This window comes from Thalassophryne amazonica, chromosome 17, assembly GCF_902500255.1.
Source record: "Thalassophryne amazonica chromosome 17, fThaAma1.1, whole genome shotgun sequence".
NCBI classification, from domain to species: Eukaryota; Metazoa; Chordata; class Actinopteri; order Batrachoidiformes; family Batrachoididae; genus Thalassophryne; species Thalassophryne amazonica.
The window spans coordinates 30,312,349-30,334,705 of NC_047119.1; the positions used below are offsets into that span (position 1 = coordinate 30,312,349).

General features: G+C 44.4%; 1 pseudogene; it reads right to left on the reverse strand.

Annotated features, from left to right (window-relative positions):
• Positions 1 to 3,528: 3,528 nt before the first annotated feature.
• LOC117529706 overlaps positions 3,529 to 22,357 on the reverse strand; it is a 35,454-nt pseudogene continuing 16,625 nt past the window's right edge.

Genomic DNA, 22,357 nt, shown 5'->3' on the forward strand with positions numbered 1-22,357 from the left:
GATGGTCAAACTTTCATGGGCTTTTATTTCCTCAAATACATAACAGAGATTTTTTTTTCAAATACTCCCCCCCCCCCACCCCACCCCTCCCGAATATCCTGTGGTTGAAAATAATTTTAATATATAATGTGGATGTTTGCAGAATTTCCACATCAGACTTACAGAGTGGTTAAAAAGTGCTGACCGAAATGTGACGCTGAAATTCTGCCTTTGTCATGTTGCTCCGCCTCTTGCTGTGCAGGTGGATCAAAGGCAACAACAATTCTTTAGTCAGGTCAAAGGTCAGCTTACTGTCTGACCTCAAACTGACATTTTAAGGACCATTCAAAAGTGTGTTTAAGAAACAATTTCAGAAACACAATGGGTCTCATGTATCAATGTTGCGCACTTGTGGCGTAAATTTACGGCGTAAACTTGAAATACACCAAAGTCGCCGTGACATGTATCAAGCAGTGCGCACCTGCCCGTTTCTGGCGTATGCCTGACGTGATCTTGATAAATGCGGCGGGTGGAAACGAACGTAATTATAATAAACACGCCCATAAATATTCAGACTCTGCTTCAGACACACCCTCATTTTACGACATAGAAGCCGGAAAGACGGCAATGAAAAAGAACTCCACCAATCACGACGCGTGCCAATAGAGCGTCAAAAGCGGCTGTCGTATCAGTTGTTTTGTAGTATATAATCAATAAAGTGTTACAGTGGTCCCTCATTAATCGCTGGAGTTACATTCTAAAAAATAGCCCGTAATACGCAAAACTGCAACGTAGTCAGCGTTATTTTTTACAATTATTATAGACGTTTCAAAGCTGTAAAACCCCTCACTACACAGTTTATACACTTTCTCAATCAGGCATGAACATTTTCTCACTTTTCTCTCGTGTGTAAACACTCTCAAAGTTCAAACCTTAGTAGGAAAATAAGACCAAACTGTTTTCAGGCCCAAACATTTGTTTGAGAAATAAAAATAGAATGTTTTCCTATAAATAATTATGATGGCATTTAGAACTAACGAATTAATTTTAATGATCAACGAACGAGGTCGGACACATAAGAAATTATTAATAGTGACTCACCAGTATTTCACAGATCGGGCCTCTGCGTCCTGATGCTGTGCCTTTTCCACTTGCACCTGGCTGCAGGTGTCTTTTTTCCGTGTGTCAAACACAGTTATGAGTAGTTGTTGGCTCTCTTTTTTCTTCTGGGCAACAAGATTCTTATAAACAGATACGCAGAACACAGAACACTGTAAAAAAAAAAGGCATGCAAAATTGGACTAAAAACTCTGCAAGACTCCAAGGCCACGACAGGTGAACGGCGTTATAGCGAGGGACCACTGTATTCTCTTATCACATGTCAATAATTCTTGACGTGGATATTTGCTCGCTCAATTAATAAGACACGCCTAATCTGTCAGATTTCTTTATTTTTAAATGTATTTCTGTATTTATTTTATTGTGACAACCGAATGGAGACGACAAAACCTGATTGCAGCACGGACGAATTAAGGGAATGACGAAACTACAGTTGTTATTATCAATTTCATTGTCTAAAACGATCACACCACATGAAGTTAAGCTCAGCGCTGCTCTGGCTCCAGGCTCGAAGTCTGGAGAAAAAGACGAGCAGCGCTTTCTTTGCAGTCAGCGCTGTGAACACGGATCGTGCTCCATAACAATCCTGCAAAGGCGGGATTTGTATTGATTATTATGTAGTATAATCAGGAAAGTGTTTTTTATGTAACATATGCATTGATTTGTATAATGGCACTGTTTATCATGTTGATCATCTTCATTTTTATGTGGATTCCAGCGCTGGTTCATTTTGGTGTATAATTTACGCCACCTCTTGACCTGGTGTATATTTTCAGCGCAGCGTACGCCAACGACCACATTGATAAATGCCAAGTGGCGCAGCCGTTTTGATGTACACCCCATATACGCTCAAATATCGCCGTACGCAACGTTGATACATGAGGCCCAATAAGAGAAACTCACTGTCATAGATCAATATTTTTAATTCAGTAACTGGATACAGTGACACAACTGATCGTTATAGTTTTTATTATTATTATCAGTTATTATTCTTTCATGTTTTATCAGCATTTTAGATTTACAAAAACTGACAGTGTCTTTACATGATTGTGTTTAACATGAATCCCCAAAGACACACACACTCATCTTCAACCGCTTATCAAAGATCGGGTCCCAGGAGTCAGAGGGTGTGAGGCGGGTACAACCTGGACAGGACGCCAGTCTGTCACAGGGTCACATACAGACAAACAAACACATTCACACCAACAAACAATTTAAAGTTTCTGATCCACCAACTGTAACCTGCATGTGTTTGGATGTGGGAGGAAGCAGGAAAGAACCCAGACAGACATGGGGAGAACATGCAAACTCCACACAGAAAGGTCACAGGTGGGAATCAAACCCATGACCTTCTCACTGTGAGGTAACAGTGCTAACCACTAAACCAACGTGCTGCCGTCCCCAAACATATGAGGTCTGTTAGAAAAGTATCAGACCTTTTTATTTTTTGCAAAAACCTGATGGATTTGAATCACGTGTGCTTGCATGAGCAAACCTTGAACCTTCGTGTGCATGCGTGAACTTTTTCACGACTGTCGATTGCATGATTTCCTGCTAAGCAGCCTTTGTGTGAGGACATGCTGTGCGCTCAGCGGATTTTCATTTCAAGGAAAAAGATGGAACGACTGGAGCAGTGCCGCATCAAATTTTGCCAGAAACTGGGCGACAGCCAGGTGGAAACCATTCGGATGATTCAGACGGCTTTCGGTGACTTTTCAGTCGTGTGACTATGCGAGAAATTGTGGAAGAGGTGGACATGTCACAGCATGTCCTGTGAGACTTCAACACGGAGGCGCTTTTGCTCCGCCGTCAGCAGCAGCATGAATTTCACCGCCACTCTTTTCATGCCCAAATCTTCTGTCACAATGGAATGTACCGAAAAAGTGCTGATGTCCACCTCTTCCGCAATTTCTCGGACAGTCACACGACGGTCCTGCATCACCACAGTGTTCACTTTGGAAATGATCTGGTCATTTCAGCATGTTGATGGCCGACCGGAGCGTGGCTCGCTCTCCACCGTTGTGCGGGCGTCTTTAAACCGGTTGTACCGCTCATTAATCTGTGTGATGCCCATAGGATCGTCACCGAAAGCCATCTGAATCTTCCAAATGGTTTCCACCTGGCTGTCGCCCAGTTTCTGGCAAAATTGGATGCAGTAGCGCTGCTCCAGTCGTTCCATCTTTTTCCTTGAAATTAAAATCCGCCGAGCGCACTGTACTTCCTCACACAAAGGCTGCTTACCAGAAAATGATGCAATTGACAGGCGTGAAAAAATTCATGCATGCACACGAAGGTTCAAGGTTTGCTCATGCAAGCACACGTGATTCAAATCCGTCAGGTTTTTTGCAAAAAATAAAAAGGTCAGATACTTTTCTAACAGACCTCGTATTTAACTGTAAAAAGTACATAAGAACAGATTTGACTGATTTTAGTTCTAATAACAAAAACAATAACAATTAAAACAAACAGATAAAAACATATGATTCATAAAGTGAGTACACACAGCATATTGACACTAAAAATGTTGTTTTGCATTCAATAATATGTTTTTTAGAACACAGAATCAAATGTTTATTTTATTCAGTGTGACTGACAGGACAGATGATCAGAGGGGCGGAGTTTTTACCACCATGGTTTGGACAAGGACAAAAATATGGGTAGATTTTCTGAGTGAAGGAGCAGCCAGTAAAGGAGTAAAGAAGATCTGCAGCATCAACATTATGAAAGGAGATCAGACCCTCCTCATAATCCACAAACACCCCGACCTTCTCAGGCTGAGACCTCACAGAGAGATGGACTGGAGGGACAGAAAGAGCTGCATACTCATTTCCATTCCTCACACGTATTGTCCAGTAACCAGTCGGAGGACTTGCAATGGTGGCTATCTTCCTGTTGACGGACTCTCTGTGTCAGTTTAGATTCCACTGTATTCCAAAGAACATGAATCACTTCAAATCAACTCCAGACCTTAAATCTCTGACTTGAGAACAAAATATTGAGGAAATTAAAACTGGACATGAAGCAATTAACACTCACAAACCCACCCTTTTCTTCCACCACCTATTCTGACCAAGGTGGTGCCAAATGGCACTGCTGGGGTAATTTACAACTCATTAGGCCACCTTTTCTTATGTACCTGTTCTTATGTTTCATATGTAAGTCCAGCCATTAGCCTGGAATGTGCCAGTACGAGTTTGAGCTTTCTGCTCAAGCTTGTATGATGATTTTCTTAAAGTCAGAAGTGTTATATATGCATACAAATAAAAAAAATTATTAATTAATTTTGTTGGTTTGGAACCAAGATTTTGCTTGTTTACTAGTGTGCTTGGGGTCATTGTCTTGTTGAAACACCCATTTCAAGGGCATGTCCTCTTCAAGTATTTTGACATCCAAACTGATCCATGATACCTGGTATGCGATATATAGGCCCAACACCATAGTAGGAGAAACATGCCCATATCATGATGCTTGCACCACCATGCTTCACTGTTTTCACTGTGAACTGTGGTTTGAATTCAGAGTTTGGGGGTCGTCTCACAAACTGTCTGCGGCCCTTGGACCCAAAAGAACAATTTTACTCTCATCAGTCCACAAAATATTCCTCCATTTCTCTTTAGGCCAGTTGATGTGTTCTTTGGCAAATTGTAACCTCTTCTGCACATGTCTTTTATTTAAAAGAGGGACTTTGCGGGGGATTCTTGTAAATAAATTAGCTTCTCACAGGCGTCTTCTAACTGTCACAGCACTTACAGGTAACTCCAGACTGTCTTTGATCATCCTGGAGCTGCTCAGTGGGTGAGCCTTTGCCATTCTGGTTATTCTCCTATCAATTTTGATGGTTGTTTTCCGTTTTCTTCCACGCGTCTCTGGTTTTTTGGCCATTTTAAAGCATTGGAGATCATTGTAGATGAACAGCCTATAATTTTTTGCACCTGCGTATAAGTTTTCCCCTCTACAATCAACTTTTTAATCAAACATCGCTGTTCTTCTGAACAATGTCTTGAACGTCCCATTTTACGCAGGCTTTCAAAGAGAAAAGCATGTTCAACAGGTGCTGGCTTCATCCTTAAATAGGGGACACCTGATTCACACCTGTTTGTTCCACAAAATTGACGAACTCACTGACTGAATGCCACACTACTATTATTGTGAACACCCCCTTTTCTACTTTTTTTTTTTTTTTTTACCAATAGCCCAATTTCATAGCCTTAAGAGTGTGCATATCATGAATGCTTGGTCTTGTTGGATTTGTGAGAATCTACTGAATCTACTGGTACCTTGTTTCCCATGTAACAATAAGAAATATACTCAAAACCTGGATTAATCTTTTTAATCACATAGCACTACTATTATTCTGAACACTACTGTATAACACATGTTCATCAGGTGGACGGGGTAGTCTTCTAACTAAAATCAATTTTTGGGCCACCTTTCCTCTGTTGTGAGATATAAATACAAAGACACTGACATCCACAAAATTTACCATTGATAGGAAAAAACTGACTTCACTTGCCACTTAGTTTTTTGGTATAATTGCTGCAATTATATATGTAGTTTTGTAGATATAGCTTGGTCTTGGATTTGTGAGAATCTACTGAATCTACTGGTACCTTGTTTCCCATGTAACAATAAGAAATATAGTCAAAACCTGGATTAATCTTTTTAGTCACATAGCACTTCTACAAGGTCTGTTAGAAAAGTATCGGACCTTTTTATTTTTTTCAAAAACGTGAGGGATTTGAATCACGTGTGCTTGCATGAGCCAACCTTGAACCTTCGTGCGCATGCATGATTTTTTTCACGCCTGTTGGTTGCGTCATTCGCCTGCGAGCAGGCTTTGTGTGAGCACTGGTCCACCCCACTTGTCGGATTTTCATTGCGAGGAAAATGTCTGAACAATTGGAGCAGTGCTGAATCAAATTTTTCCAGAAACTGTGAGAGACAGCCAGGTGGTAACCATTCAGAAGATTCAGACGGCTTTCGGCGACGATCCTATGGGCATCACACAGATTAAGGAGTGTTACAACCGGTTTAAAGACGGCGCACAATGGCGGAGGGCGTGCCGCGGTCCGAGCGGCCATCGACAGGCTGAAACGACCAGATCATTTCCAAAGTGAACGCTCTGTTGATCCGGGACGTCGTCTGACTACCAGAGAAATTGCAGAAGAGGTGGACATCAGCACTTTTTTGACACATTCCACTGTTACAGGAGATTTTGTAATGAAAGACGTGCAGAGGAATTAGTGTGTCGGGACGGAGCCGCTAATGGCGCAGAACAAAAAGCACCTCTGTGTTGGAAGTCTCACAGGACAAGTTGTAACATGCCCAGCTCTTACACAATTTTTCAGATACTCACGCGACTGAAAAGCCACTGAAAGCCATCTGAATCTTCCAAATGGTTTCCAACACGGAGGTGCTTTTTGTTCTGCGCCATTAGCGACTCTGTCCCGATGCGCGAATTCCTCCGCACGTCTTTCATTACAAAATCTCCTGTAACAGTAGAATGTGCCGAAAAAGTGCTGATGTACAACTCTTCTGCAAATTTTCTGGTAGTCAGACGATGTCCCGGATCAACACAGCATTCACTTTGGAAATGATCTGGTCATTTCAGCCTGTTGATGGCCGCTCGGAGCGCGGCGCGCCCGCCGCCATTGTGCGCCATCTTTAAACCAGTTGTAACACTCCTTAATCTGTGTGATGCCCATAGGATCGTCACCGAAAGCCGTCTGAATCTTCCGAATGGGTTCCACCTGGCTGTCTGTCACAGTTTCTGGAAAAATTTGATTCAGCGCTGCTCCAATCGTTCAGACATTTTCCTCGCAATGAAAATCCGACGAGGGGGGAGGACCAGTGCTCACACAAAGCCTGCTCGCAGGCGAATGACGCAACCGACAGCCGTGAAAAAATCACGCATGTGCACGAAGGTTCGAGGTTGGCTCATGCAAGCACACGTGATTCAAATCCATCAGGTTTTTGAAAAAAATAAAAAGGTCTGATACTTTTCTAACAGACCTCGTATTATTATGAACACTACTCCATGAGCAACTTTTTCCAACTAAGACTTGCTCCTGTTTCCTGCAGTACTTTGCAACAAAACCTGACAAGTTTGGCATAAAGTTCTGGGTGTCATGTAACCTGAAATCCAAGTATGTATGTAACATCATCCCATATCTTGGCAAAGACCCCAGTCGTCCCACGGGGGAGAGACTATCGGAAAATGTGGTGATGAAGCTTATAGAACCATTTATGGACAAAGGAAGAACCATTACCACAGACAATTTTTTTTTACTGATCTGATGTCATATTTGTCACAAGAAAACACACAATTTTTTGCATCAGACTTAAAAAGCTTTAATGATTTCACTGATGATTTCCAAAGTAAAATGGATTACTGCCTGGATTTAGTTGGATTGTCTGAGTCAGAATAAATACAGTGTGTGTGTGCTGTTTATTGTGAGGATTGTAACACATCATACTTTAACTTTTATTAGCCCAAATTAAATTATGTTCTCTAAAATGCTGTGACATTTAAAAAAAAGCAAACTCCACCAGTGTCCAAATATATTTGGGCCTAACTGTGTTATCATCTGTACTCATAGCCAGTGCAACGCTTGTCTTTTTGGTGATAGCATCATGAAATGTGACACATTTTTTTTCAGTCACTAGTTTTAACCCTAATCTTAATTAATCCTAACCCCAACCTAAACCATCATCCCAACAGCCCCCACCCCCACATCCCATCCATCCATTTTCTAAACCTGCTTACTCCAGTTAAGGGTCACAGGAGAACAGCCCCACCATGTCACCCCAAATTTTGTGACACCATCACAAAGCAAGAGCAATCTGAGATTTCTGTTTTCCACCAGTCCAGATCCGCATCACCTGCAAAATTCAGTGGAGTCTTGCACGCCCCAATATCTACCTATGATGTAAATTTGGTGAGAATCTGTGAAACAGTTTTGACATAATCCTTCAAAGACTATATTCTGTGAACTGTTCATCCAGAATCCTGATCCAGATCACCTCCAATATTTAATGGTGTCTTCCTTGGCTTAATGTCTATCTGTGGTAAAAATTTTGTCAAAATCTGTGCAGCAGTTTTGAAGTAATCCTACTAACAGACAAATAAATAAATAAATAAACACCAGATGATTTTATTACGTCTTCGTGGACGTCATAATTTTGTGATACCATCATGAAAATGTAACACATTTCATGATGGTATCATGAACTAATAAATTAAATCATGATGCAGCATGAATTTGCCGTGAGGTCTGGTTGGAAAATCTGGTTAATTCAAACTTATAAAGACAAACTAAAGTCAACTGCAGCTCTTCTGACCAACTGTTACTTTTGTTTCAGCTGTAATGTGACGCTGACAAGCTGCCATGTGGAGATGAGTTTAGTGCAGAGTGATTTGAACATGTTCAAACTCGTCACCACACCCTGCTGAGTGCCAGGAACTGTCTGGTGTGAGGTGAAGGGTCGGTTGCTCGGAGTGAGGTTTGTGGCAGATACGGGCAAGTTGGTGTGGCACATCCCAGGAAACAATTTGATGTTAGAAAACAGCTTAGAAACATTTTGGTTGGTAAAAACATTTTGGGGAAAATTTTGAAAACAATGTGTAAACTCTATGAAACAGTTTGATCACAGCTTGCTTTACAAATCCTGGTTCCAAAATGATGATGTCTAATGTGGGGTCTGGGAGAAAACAAAACCACAACAGTTTGGTATCTGTGGTCAGTCTGGTCATCACACAGGGTCTGGGTTTTGTCTTTTTGTTCAGCAAACCTCTGAAAAGACTGAACCAGCCCCTTGTGATGCCCAGGCTGTCCACAAACCAAACTGTTGGAGATTCATTTAGTCTCAGATTACAGTTCACATGGCTCCAAATTCAAATTCAAAACATTGTCCTTAAACATTCTGTTGTGACCTCAGGAAGACACACATAAAACATCTTCCTGAAACACTCTGAAAACAAATTGTTAAGATGTTTCATCAAAATGTTTTCAAAAGGTATTTTGTAAATGAAACCTTTGTAAAAACCAAAGCAAAACATTTTGGGTCCGTTTTGTGTTTCCTGGATGTTACACACTCCTCTAAACGCCGTGCCGACGCCTTCTGTGTGAGAGCGTCTTAACAGTGACCTTTAAAATCAAAAATAAAATCTGGCATTGAAAAGTCTTATTATTAGTTAATTACAGAATAAAATATATTCCATTTTGAATGGCATATTTTGATTTTCTCTTTTAATATCACAATCTTCAGTATTTGTAACTTCAGTGTTTCTGCTGAGATGAGTGATTGTATCTACAAGTTCCACACTTTCACATTTTTAAATTAATTGCACACTACTTGTTCCACAGTACTCTCACCAACTTATACACTATTCTCTCCACTTACATAACCACACTACACTCTACCCTGTCTATTTTTTTTTTTTTTTTTTTTTTTTATGATTCCATACCATTTTAAGTTGTTTGTTGATGCAGACAAAAGACATGTGATCAGTGACTGAGTGGTTGTGACTTTGATGCAGTGACTGATGAAGTGCTATTATGAGGTAAAATGATGATTTCCTTTAAAGAGTGTTTGATTATATAATGTGTGCAGTTTTTACATATTGTATCCACGTTTGAACAGAAATTATGACAGTTGTATTTATAATAGTTTCTGAAGGACTTATATCACTATATAAGACACTCACATGTCTCACTGTGAAAGTGACAAGTTAAAACTACGTACATCTAAACTAATGTGTTCATGAAGCTCTCTGTCTTCTACTGATGCATCATTCAGTACGTAGAGTCCTATCTTACTGGGCTGCGACTGGTGGAGAGGAGGCAGAGACAAAAAAAAAAATTGCACCAAAACAGGTGACGCATATGTGCGCGGTGAGTGGCTGCCGGCTGGAGGCTGTTGGACTCGCTCGACTACTTCCAGAAGTGTTGTCCATCTCCGATCATATAAAAGAAAAACTGTATGTCAGCCAGTCACAAGTTGTCTCACATGTTGTGTCACAATTTGTCTCACATGTTGCGTACGTTCTGAGTAGAAGAGCCTACGTGTAGAGGGGGACAAGATGCACATCTGACTATTTGACGAGGAATTTTGTCCTGTAAATAATTTGCTCTGTTCAAAAATCAAGCGACACATGAGCGCTGCCCTGCGACTCAGGTGAGTGGATGGAGAACCGCTGCTAACGGCATGAATTCCCTCACGGATTCCGTTTGCAGCCTGTCACAGTCCAGTGAGATACAACCTTAAGAAATAATCTGTTAATTCAGCAAAATGATCTGAATCTTCTCTGTTTAAGATTCATTTTGCTCCTCATTTAGTTTAGTGGGTTTTTTTTATGTCATGTAAAATCAACCTTTTTGTTCAGCAAACCTCTCAAAAAGGCTGAACCAGCCCTTCGTGATGCCCAGGCTGTCCACAAACCAAACTGTTGGAGATTCATTTAGTCTCAGATTACAGTTCACATGGCTCCAAATTCTAATTCTCCTCCCAGTCCCTCCAACATTTTTCCATAATTTGTACTAATCACACATCTTCAGCATATAACTAATATAATGAAGGCAAAGCCTTTGACCGAGCAACGTTTTTCTCTTTTAAAAAAATACTGAAGTTGTTTGATTGAAATACTGTAAAAAACTGAAGATTCAATTGAACAATATTATTTTAAGAATTTTCTTCAGGGGTTGATGATTTCATTAAAAAAGTGATGTTTACACAACAAAAGATATTGATTCTCCTGATGATGTATGTAACACTGACAACATGTATAATGTATTAAATTGCAATTATAAAAACTTTTTACACACTTTCCTGTTACACTGAGGCTTGTAAACAGTGTGTAGCTTCTAAACAGTTCCAGTGAAAACTGTTAATTTTTCATTGTGAAAATGAGTGAAGCCCCCCCCACCGCGCCCCCTCGCTCTCAATGAGCAAATGGAGCATTTTGGAAACGCGATGCTTCTTCTGTACTTTTTGTTTTAACTTCCTGAACATACACAAGTAACAGTTATTTCTTCACAAAACAAACACCAACACCACATTCACCACATTAGGAGAACTGTCTTATTGAGTATAGATTTCTTAAGATTTGCTTTAAAAACTATATGATTTCATATTAACCTCACATCTGGAGGCAACTGATTCCGATATAAGATGGATCGATATATAAATGTATTTTTTAGAGCATTAGTTTTTGGCAGAGCTTGTCTTGTGTTAAACTCATGCCTGTTACAGGTGAGTTGAAGTTTAGAGAACAGGCTAAAGGGTTTGTGTGTGGTCCAAATTTTATGCAAAGAAACCTGTTATGTGTCGGACGCAGCCCGGAGAACCGACCAGCGTTTGAAGGACCCAGTATAAAATAAGCAGAGCACGGTACAAAGGATAACAGAGTTTAATGAACATAACAGTGCTGTGAAAAATATAAAAGTGCGCGGTCTGGCGTGGTGGATTGCGGTGCGCTCCCAGCAGCGCTAACGGTCCGGAGCCAGAACTGGTTCGGACCCAAGGACCCCGCCGACATCCCCCAGGTGGCCGCGACAAACCGAGTCTGTGAAAGAAGGAATCATTATGTGAGTCCACACTCAACACACAGCGAGACCACTCAAAGGTGTACAAACAGCAAACACTTCCTGGCTCAATTGCAAATCAGCTTCCCACCCTGCAGGCATAGAACACCCTGTTCACAAAACTCCACTGCAGTGGAAGCCGATTTAAACGACCAACATACAGCTCAATATAATAAGGTGTGAGGGACACCACATTTACTGACTGTATAAATGTTAGTCACAAAATCTAACGTACCTCAGGAAGTGTGCTGACGAGCGTGAGACCTCACCCCCTCCTCTTTCACAGACCATGCATCAAACCTGGACGTTCTCTGCATCCACTGATGATGAGATGGCTCCTGAGACGATGATCTCACCCGTCTGGTCACAAGGTCGAGTCTCTGGCCAATACACACTGTGTACTCCAGTCTTAAATGCCACCATGTTCCAATCCATGTAGATGCACCACAGCTGTGAGTCCTGACGAGCCGCAGGTGATCAGGGTGAGGTCCTGATAAACTCAGCTACACAGCCACTCAGTCCCAAATGCAAGCCACCTGGAAGGAAAAACAAAAGACAGAAACAAAAAGGCAGCCAGGCCCCCCAGCCATACAACAAAACCACAGAAGAACAGGCCAGTCTCTCTGATCCACTGTTCCCCGGGTTCCCCTAAATAAAGAGACTTTAACATGATAATATTTTAGTTTTCCTTTTTTAATATTTATGATCAATCGCTGCTTTTACCGTTACATAGTGACAGATAGAAAACACGCTCACTGAAAAGAAATGTTTTTTTTCTTTTGTTATTCTGCTATTGTGATTCCTTTCTACATTTTGGTTCTTTTGTTGTCGTCCATGACAGTCTGATCTCTAACCACGCTGAGACACACAACTAAAACAACAATCAAAGTTCCAATATATTTGGACCTAACTGTGTTCTCGTCTGTACTCTCCAGTGTTTGTGTTTGACAGAGACTCTGCTGAGTTGTTGAGTAAAACCTGGAGAATTAAAGATCGTAAAGACAAACAAAAGTCGACTGCACACAACCTGGACAGGATGCCAGTGTGTCACAGGGTCACGTACAGACAAACAAACACATTCACACCTACAGACAATTTAAAGTTTCGATCGACCAACTGTAACCTGCATGTGTTTCGATGTGGGAGGAAGCAGGAGAGAACCCACACAGACACGGGGAGAACATGCAAACTCCACACAGAAAAGTCACAGGTGGGAATCGAACCCATGACCTTCTCACTGTGAGGCAACAGTGCCAACCACTAAGCCACTGTGCTGCCCTCCCCAAACATATTCATTCATTCATTCATTCATTCATCTTCTATGTACCCCGCCTCGGGCTCTATGACTGCTGGGCTAGGCTCCAACCCCCACGACCAAACATATTTAACTGTAAAAAGTCCATATGAACAGATTTGACTGATTTTAGTTCTAATAACAATAACAATTAAAACAAACAGACAAAAAAATATAGGATTCATAACGTGAGTACACACAGCACATTGACACTAAAAATTTAATTTTGCATTCAATAACATGTTTTTTAGAACACAAAATCAAATGTTGATTTTATTCAGTGTGATTGACAGATGATAAGAGGGGCGGAGTTTTTACCACCATCATTCACACAAGGACAAAAAATGGGTAGATTTTCTGAGTGAAGGAGCAGCCAGTAAAGGAGTAAAGAAGATCTGCAGCATCAACATCATAAAAGGAGATCAGACCCTCCTCATAATCCACAAACACCCCGACCTTCTCAGGCTGAGACCTCACAGAGAGACAGACTGAAGGACCAGAAAGAGCTACATACTCATTTTTTTTCCTCAACCATATTGTCCAGTAACCATCCTGAGGTCGTAATGTGATGTTTCCTTTCCTGTTGACGGACTCTCTGGCCACTCCTAAAGTCCACTTAGTCTTCCCTTTAACCTGAACCTCAAAATAAAATCTTCCTGCAGAGAAACTCTGCTTTGCCAAAACACAGGGACACGTTGAATATCTCTCTGGGTTGTCTGGGAGATTCTTCCGTTCATCACCATGTTTTACTTGTTTTCCATCATCAGACAGGATGAGGTAAGGATGTGCTGTATCAGGATCCAGAGTCACATCCACTGCATACTGCTGGACCCTCTTCAGTTCATCTTCACTCACTTTCTTCTTCATCTCTTTTCTGATGGTCTCCTCCAGCTGACTCACAGCTCTCACCACACTCCCCTCATATGACGGTGGATGGACTCTGACCTCAGTCCAGTCCTTGGTGAGTGGAGCAGGGCTCAGGGACTGGAAGCCTTGGAGGAGGTGGAGGTGGTCTTCAGACTGTGAGAGCTGCTCCACTTCAGAGCTGTTCTTCTGCAGCTCAGAAATTTCACGTTCCAGCTCTGTGATGAAGCCTTCAGCCTGGTCCTCTGTTGTCTTCTGCTTCTCCTCAATGGTCTCGAGGAGGTCATTCAGGCCTCTCTGAACAGACTCCATCAGAGCAGTGAAGATCTGAACACCAGCTGATTTCTCTTTGTCTGAATTTTTCTGGCTGAGCTCGACTGACTGTTTGATCTCCTGAATCTTCAGTCGTCTCTTCTTGATCATCTCCTGAATTTCAGCTTCTGTCTTCCACAGCTCAGCCTTCTTTTCATCATATTCATCTTTCAGAGGAACAACATCATGTGTCTTGTGGTCTTTAATGATACAGAGCATGCAGATGAGTGTCTGCTCGTTCTTGCAGAACAGCTCCAGCAGTTTGTCGTGTTTTTCACATTCTGCCTTCCAGGTTCTCCACAGGGTCGATCAGCTGATGTCTTTTCAGGCCTGACCTTGTCAGATGAGGGTCCAGGTGAGTCTCACAGTAGGACATCAGACACACCAGGCAGGACTTCAGGGCCTTCAGTTTGGCTTCAGGACAGACATCACAGAGAACTTCTCCTGGTTCAGCAGATCGTTGCTCTGAGCTGCTGCTGACTTTCTGTTTGATCAACCATCTCAGAGATGAAAATATTGACCTGCAGCTCAGGTCTTGTGTCAAAAGCCTTTTTACAGACGGGACATTGACAAAGAACATTAATGTTCCAGTGTTCAGTGATGCACTTTTTAAAGAAGTTGTGTCCACATGGTGTGCTAACTGGATTGGTGAAAACATCCAGACAGATGGAGCACAAGAACTGATCTTCAGAAAGCAGACAGCTGGCAGCAGACATGTCCACACCCTGAGAACACAATGTTAAAAACAAAACTGGAATTATGTTGTTCATTATTTTGGGTTTAACATCATAAACTATGCTTCTTGTAATGATGAGTAAAACCAAAAGTTCCAGTTGTCAAGTATCATCACATTTTTGTGTCTCACTGTGGAAGTGACGAGTTAAAACTCGGTACATCTAAACTAATGTGTTCATGAAGCTCTCTGTCCTCTACTGATACATAATTCAGTACGTAGGGTCATATCTAACTGGAGTGTGACTGGTGGAGAAGAGACGGAGACAAAAAAACAAAAAAACAAAACAAAACAAAAAAAATGTGCATAGCAGCTGACTGTCCACTTTTTCTTTTCTTCTTCTTTAGTGACATGACTTCGGTCACGTCAACAGGGGGACTTGTCAGAGTGTTCCATGATGCATATCACATAATGGCTGATGTACAAAATGTCCTTGTATTTGGCACAACTATTTGTTCTTTGATAACTATTTGATCTTTTTATAGCTGTCTAATTGATAAAACCAAAGTATTTGCATCTATTTGGAGGACATGATGGAACACTGATTTATTGTTTGGCCTCGACATACACAAACACTATAAGATTTTTACATAACCTTGAACGCAACGTGAGCAGACACTTGCTTATAACCACCGACTTCACTATGCAACCAGTCACATAACCGCTGATTCATGACAGGCAGATGACTCTCTGTATCAATGTTTGAACTTTTTCAATACAACATCTAAACTTTGAAGTCCGTTTCCTGTCCAATTCTTTTTGAGATCACTCACCACATTAAAAGAACCTAACAAAGTAAAATTTTTATCCAGAATCTGGATATGGATCACCTCAAAAATGCAGTGGGGTCTTCCATGTCCTAATATCTGTCGTGGTGGCACTCAGTGGTTGGCACTGTTGCCTCATGAACTAATAGTTTGCAGATGCAACTGCAGCTCTTCCCAGCACATCCCAGGAAACAATTTTTATGTTAAAAAACAGCTTAGAAACATTTTGGTTTGGTTGGTAAAACATTTTGGGGAAATGTTTTGAAAACATTAAAGTTTAGAGTCTCCAAAACCGTTTGAAATTGTTTTGTGGCAACGTTTCTAAAATGTTGCTGTTGTGAAAGTGTCGTGACACGGACCCACAACAGGGGGCGTTAATGAACGGACAATGGATAAGCCAAAAAGTAACAATTTAATGTTGTGAATCACACAATGATGTACAGACAATAACAATACAGTGACTGTCAATCATACACCAGGTGACGTGTGGGCAGGCTCGACGATAGAAGACGCCTGGCGAGAGAAAAGCCGGATCCACACAGCTTCCACTGCCAACGGAGCTGAAGAACACCGGAGCCACCAAGCCCTGTGCCCCAGGTGGCCGCTGTCTTCAGCAGTCAGACCCGGTACTGCTGGCAGAGAACAGAGACAGTCCAGATGAGTGTGAGGTCGCACACTCAGTAATCCCACAGTCTGTATTCAATAAAGGAGGGAGAACCTCCACCTCCAATCACACACTCGTGCAGCTCCTGAGTTAACCACTTATCTGAGTGGGGTGTGAGGCGAAGCCATCGCAGTCCACACCAAACGCCAACTCCGCAGATAAGGCACACCACAGGAAAACGGCTGCAAAAAGAGATCAGACTAATACTCAAAGTTTAAGTCAGCAGAGAAAATTCCCTGATTGGTAGTTGATTTCTCGGCGGGGAGGTGGAGTTGCAGTCCGGCCTTTATGGTGGTGGTGATGAGTAGTGGATGAGTGACAGCTGGTACGGATGATGAGTGACAGCTGTCACTCCTGGTCGCTCCGACGTCCTCTCGTGCTTGAAGCCCGCACTTCAAGCAGGGCGCCATCTTGTGGTGGTGGGCCAGCAGTACCTCCTCTTCAGCGGCCCACACAACAGGACCCCCCCCTCAACGGGCGCCTCCTGGCGCCCGACCAGGCTTGTCCGGGTGACGGGTGTAGAAGTCGGCTAGGAGAGCCGGGTCCAGGATGAAGCTCCTCTTCACCCAGGAGCGCTCTTCGGGGCCATAACCCTCCCAGTCCACCAGATACTGGAACCCCCGGCCCTTTCGACGGACGTCCAGGAGCCGGCGTACCATCCACGCAGGCTCCATGTCAATGATCCGGGCAGGAGGCGGCGCTGGTCCCGGGGCACACAGTGGTGAGGTATGGCAGGGCTTGAGTCTTTACACATGAAACACGGGGTGTATCCGCAGTGAAGCTGGCAGCTTCAGCTTCACTGCGGCCGGACTGAGGACTTTGAGGATGGGAAATGGTCCGATGCACCTGTCCTTTAGTTTGTGGGATTCCACCTGCAGGGGGATGTCCTTAGTAGATAGCCAGACCTCCTGCCCGGGCTGGTATGCAGGGGCTGGGGAATGCCGGCGGTCTGCATGGGCCTTAGCCCTCGTCCGGGCTCTGAGCAGGGCAGAGCGGGTGGTACGCCACACCCGACGGCACTTCCTCAGATGGGCCTGGACCGAGGGCACCCCGACCTCTCCCTCCACCAGTGGAAACAACGGGGGCTGGTACCCCAAACACACCTCAAACGGGGAGAGGCCAGTGGCAGATGAGACTTGGCTATTATGAGCGTACTCGATCCAGGCCAGATGGTCACTCCAGGCCGTCGGGTGCGTGGAGGTCATGCAGCAGAGGGCCTGCTCCAGTTCCTGGTTAGTCCGCTCTGCCTGCCCGTTCGTCTGGGGGTGGTACCCAGACGAGAGACTGACGGTGGCCCCCAGTTCCTTGCAGAAACTCCTCCAGACCTGGGAGGAGAACTGAGGACCACGATCCGAGACAATGTCTGATGGAATCCCATGCAGACGCACGACGTGGTGGACCAGGAGGTCTGCAGTCTCCTGGGCCGTCGGGAGCTTCGGGAGGGCCACGAAGTGGGCCACCTTGGAGAACCGGTCCACTATCGTTAAGATGGTGGTGTTGCCCTGGGACGGCGGGAGGCCCGTGACAAAGTCCAGGCCGATATGAGACCAGGGGCGACGAGGCACAGGCAGAGGCTGGAGGAAGCCTTGGGCCTTGTGATGGTTGGCTTTGCCCCTGGCACAGGTGGTGCAGGCCTGGACATACTCCCGGACGTCGGCTTCCATAGACGCCCACCAGAAGCGCTGCCGGACCACTGCCACGGTCCTTCGCACCCCTGGGTGACAGGAGAGCTTGGAACCGTGAGTCAAGGACCGCAGCCCTGGCCTCTGGTGGGACGTACAGTTTGTTCTTCGGACCTGTCCCCGGGTCCGGGCTCCGTGTCAGGGCCTCCCGGACGGTCTTCTCCATGTCCCAGGTAAGGGCGGCCACGACAGTGGACTCGGGGATGATGGTTTCAGGGGGGTCTGACAGCTCGGTCTTGACCTCCTCTTCGTGCACCCGGGACAGGGCGTCAGATCGTTGGTTCTTTGTCCCGGGGCGGTAGGTGATCCGGAAGTCAAAACGCCAGTGTGTGACTGATGTGGCAGCCAATCAGGTTGCAGCCAGTCAGGATGCAGCCAACCAGGATGCAGTTACCCAATCAGCAGAAGCTGTATGTCTGTCCAAATATTATTCTATGTGGCAGTGACAATATAGTCAAATATATAGAAATTAATATTTAAAAAATTTTACTTCATGACTTAGATTTTTTCTCTGCCCTGATACAAAACAAAAGGACTATTTCAAAACATCTGGGAAACATCTGTCAAACATGGTCCTAAAACATACTGTTGTGACCTTAAGCCCCTTTCACACCAGAGCAAACATAAAGTTGCGCATTGTGGCGTAATGTTGAGTTATGCAGCTCTATACGCAACTCAGTGCAGAGTTTTTGCTCCCCAACGCAGCAGTAAGCCGAATTGTACACAAGGCGGATGCAAGAAATTAAACATGTTTATTTTTTTCTGCATAGTTCAGTGGACGCAGAAAGCACACTGTTTTAAGCAGGTCTGTGCTTCTGCATGTAAGTCTGTGCTCCACTGAGCTACTGTATGCAAATCTACACACTGTAGAAACTGAGTCAGTGGCTCTGAACATGCACGCTAGAAACAGAAGCCGGTTTGTGAGCACTGCTGTGGAGGGAGAGAGGCAGCTTCTCCGCCGGTGGTGCTGGTGTGTGGTGTTGGGCTTTTGTCACTGTGTGTGATAGGGCGAGTGTAGCTGCTGTTATGCCATGGTGCTAGCCGGCCAGGAACAATTTGTTGGTGTCCTCCACCAGCACACAGCAGTCCGTGATCGTGGTGTTGACCAGCGCTACGCGCACCTGAGGTAGTTGGTTCACAAGTTCATAAGTCCAGTCGGTGTCCTCCCAGGAGCTGCAGCATTCTGTTCATGAGCTCTGGCTTGCTGTCCTCCAGCCTGTGCAGAGAGAAGAGCTTGCTGGCAAATTCAACGTCTGACAGTTCAAAGGTTTTTGAGGATGTCATCCTTGATGGGTGTGTATTTCTTCACAGTGGCGGGGGGGGGGGGGGTTTAGCGTGATCTGCCTCATTGCTGTGGGGCTGCTGAGGGCCAAGATGACGTAATGATATTTTGTGTCATCTACGGTAATCTCTCAGAGCGAACTGCACCTCGATTTGTGCAAACCAGGCAGCAGTTTACAGAAGCGTGACTTTGAGCATCAAGTGTGAAAAGATTTCACGTCTGAACAGGTTTGATCCTATGTGCATGTAAGTCTGTGGTAAAATGATCCATGCAGCCTGCAGTGCGTGTGATCTAACGTGAATGCAAGTCTGTGATTAAATAATCCACACAGCCCGCTGTGTGTGTGCATGAGCCAGCAGGGATCCATCCATTAAAATACACATCAGAAAACATGATTGCATTCATTCAATTCATAAAATGGATTTCTTTTGAAATCCAGAGAACACAAACTGTAGGTCTCAAAAAAAGAGCAGACAGAGAGACACTGCTCTCTCTCTCTCCCTCTCTCTCTCTCTCTCTCTCTCTCTCTCTCTCTTATGGTCAAACAAGAAGCATGATGTTTAAGTATGTGAGTTTAAATGGCAATATTTTACTTTTTTTCTTTTTTTGGGAGGAGCATACATTAAAAGCAAACATACGCAGCTGCAAGCAAATCTACGAATGGAACGACACGCGATTACGCCGGAAAAAGGCAGAGTACGCGCACATTTCAGACATATTCTAAATGCAACTCTACGTTTGCGCCGGTGTGAAAGGGGTTTTAGGAAGACATACATAAAACATCTTGTTGGGGATTTGTTTTGTCTCAGATTACAGTTCACATGGCTCCAAATTCAAATTCTACTACCAGTCACTCCAACATTTTTCAATAATTTGTACTAATCACACATCTTCAGCATATAACTATCAGTACATTATGATCTCGGGACCTTATTCTACCTAAATACACAAATAATTTTCAATCTTACCTTTCGGAACTTGCAATTTCTTTGAATATAAGAGAGAGAGCTTTGCAGTGATACTCTGTAGGTCCCCTTCACACATAGTGCGAATATGTACAACTCAGGGCAACACCCGTTGGAGCACCACGAAACATCGTGCCAACGGGCAGGCGTGCACGATGCCGGTGCGAAGGGTCATGCACAGGGGAACACAGTGCTACCAGCTGTGCGATGTGTAACCATATCGCACAGCTGCTGTGAAGAAAAACAAAAAAACAAAACATACATGCTGCGACGGTTTTGTGCATGCGGTAACACAGCAGCTTCTCACAGCAGCTGCATGTAATAAAAGTTGTAATAAAAATTACATGCCATGCACAGGAATCAAACCCGCGAAAAGCTCTGATTATTAGTCAGAAACTTTACCACTGAGCTAGGACTGCTGTCCTATGAAAGGTGCAGGAAAATGCCTGATATCAGGAAGGACACGGACATATATAAAAGAAAATAAAACCACACACCATATACAAACACCACATTTTATTGAATCCCTCTTATCAAGCGGCCAATACAAATATAATCCGTCTGTTCCTCTGTAGTTGACCCATGGTCACAGATGTACAGTCATGAAATGACATGAATGATGAAGTAGTTCACTGTTCTCATGTCGACGTCTACAGGTCCGGTGTGTCCAGCCAACCACATGCGTGTGTTCTGCCCGACACATGTGTCTTGTGGACAGCGTGCCGCAGCACAGACATCGCGTTATGTGGAACAGAGCTCACATGTGTGATGTGATAGTCAGATCGCTTGCTGCGTGTTCTGACCTGATGGTCCGTTTCAACTTTGGGGCAGCCTGCTGTGTGCGCACCCACTTGCCGCAGCCCATTGCCGCAGCGATATATGTTTTTATTTATGTCCAGGTAAGGACAGCAAGCAGACACACGTGTGTCACGTGTGACTCAGTTAATCGTTGGTTTTTATTATTTGTATTTAGGTATTTTCTGTTTGGGTCTGGGGTCGTTTTGTTTTGTTGTTTTTTATTTCCCTACTTCCCTAACCCCAACTTCACTTGCCCCAAGACCGTTTGTCTTGTGGGTTGTGGGGTGGTGCAGGTTGGTCACGCTGAGCGTTCTCAGAAGACCTCTGCACCTGGGGGGGGGGGGGGGGGGGGGGGGGGTTGTTAGGGGTGTTTTTTTTGGTTTGGTTAGGGCCCGGTTCCACTCCAGCCTCGGTGGGCCTTTGTACCGTTCGTCATTGGTGTTGCCGGGGTGTGGTGCAGCGGGAACATACCTCAGTCGGAGGGGTGGGCCGATCTGTTGCCGTTCGCCATTTCGGTAGTTCCACCCCTCCCGATAGGCTGGGGTATGGTCGAGTTGGGGCACCGGATGTATTTCCGGTTTTCTGCTGCGCCTTGGGGTTGGGGCCGGGTTAGTTTTTCCTGTTCCCTTCCCCGGCTTGATGTTTTATGCCGTTTGCCAAACTGAGCCGCCGAAAGGCTCTGGGAGGGATCTGGGGTCTTTCGGGGTGCTGGGGAAGGTAACAGGTTTATCGATTGTTTTATTTGCCCCGGGGTTGTTTAATGTAGTCCTCCGGGGGTTGGACTTTTGTTTTTTTTCGTTTCCTTCTAGGTTCCACCTCCAGGGTTGATGGGACGGTCCTCTGGGGGGGAATTGGCTTGTGGGGCCGACTAGCCAAGTGTGGCCGGGTCTGGGGTTCTTGGGTTGTGGGGAGGGTGCCTCCTGGGGTTTGATGGTACGGTCCTCTGGGGGGCGCCGTTGCTCCATGTGTACCTGGGGACCTCTGTGGGATTCCGGCTTTGGCTATTCCTCCTGGAACCGGCGGTGAAGGCCTTCTGGGGGGGTGTTGGGCTCTGCAAGTCGTTCTGGGTGGGGTTGTTTGTTATTTTTCTTTCATGCATGTATGTTGTATTGTGTTTGTGGGGCTGTGTTGGGTTTTTGCATTTGGGAGTTTTTCTTTTCTTCCTGGGGTTGGATGGGACGGTCCCCTGGGGAGGTGTTTGGGTGGGTTTTATGTTTTTTTCTTGTATGTTGGATTGTACTAGGGACTGTTTTGGGGTTTTTGTTGATGCCAGCCGGCCTTCCAGCTGCTGTGCCCTGTCCTGTTGTCTGTGGTG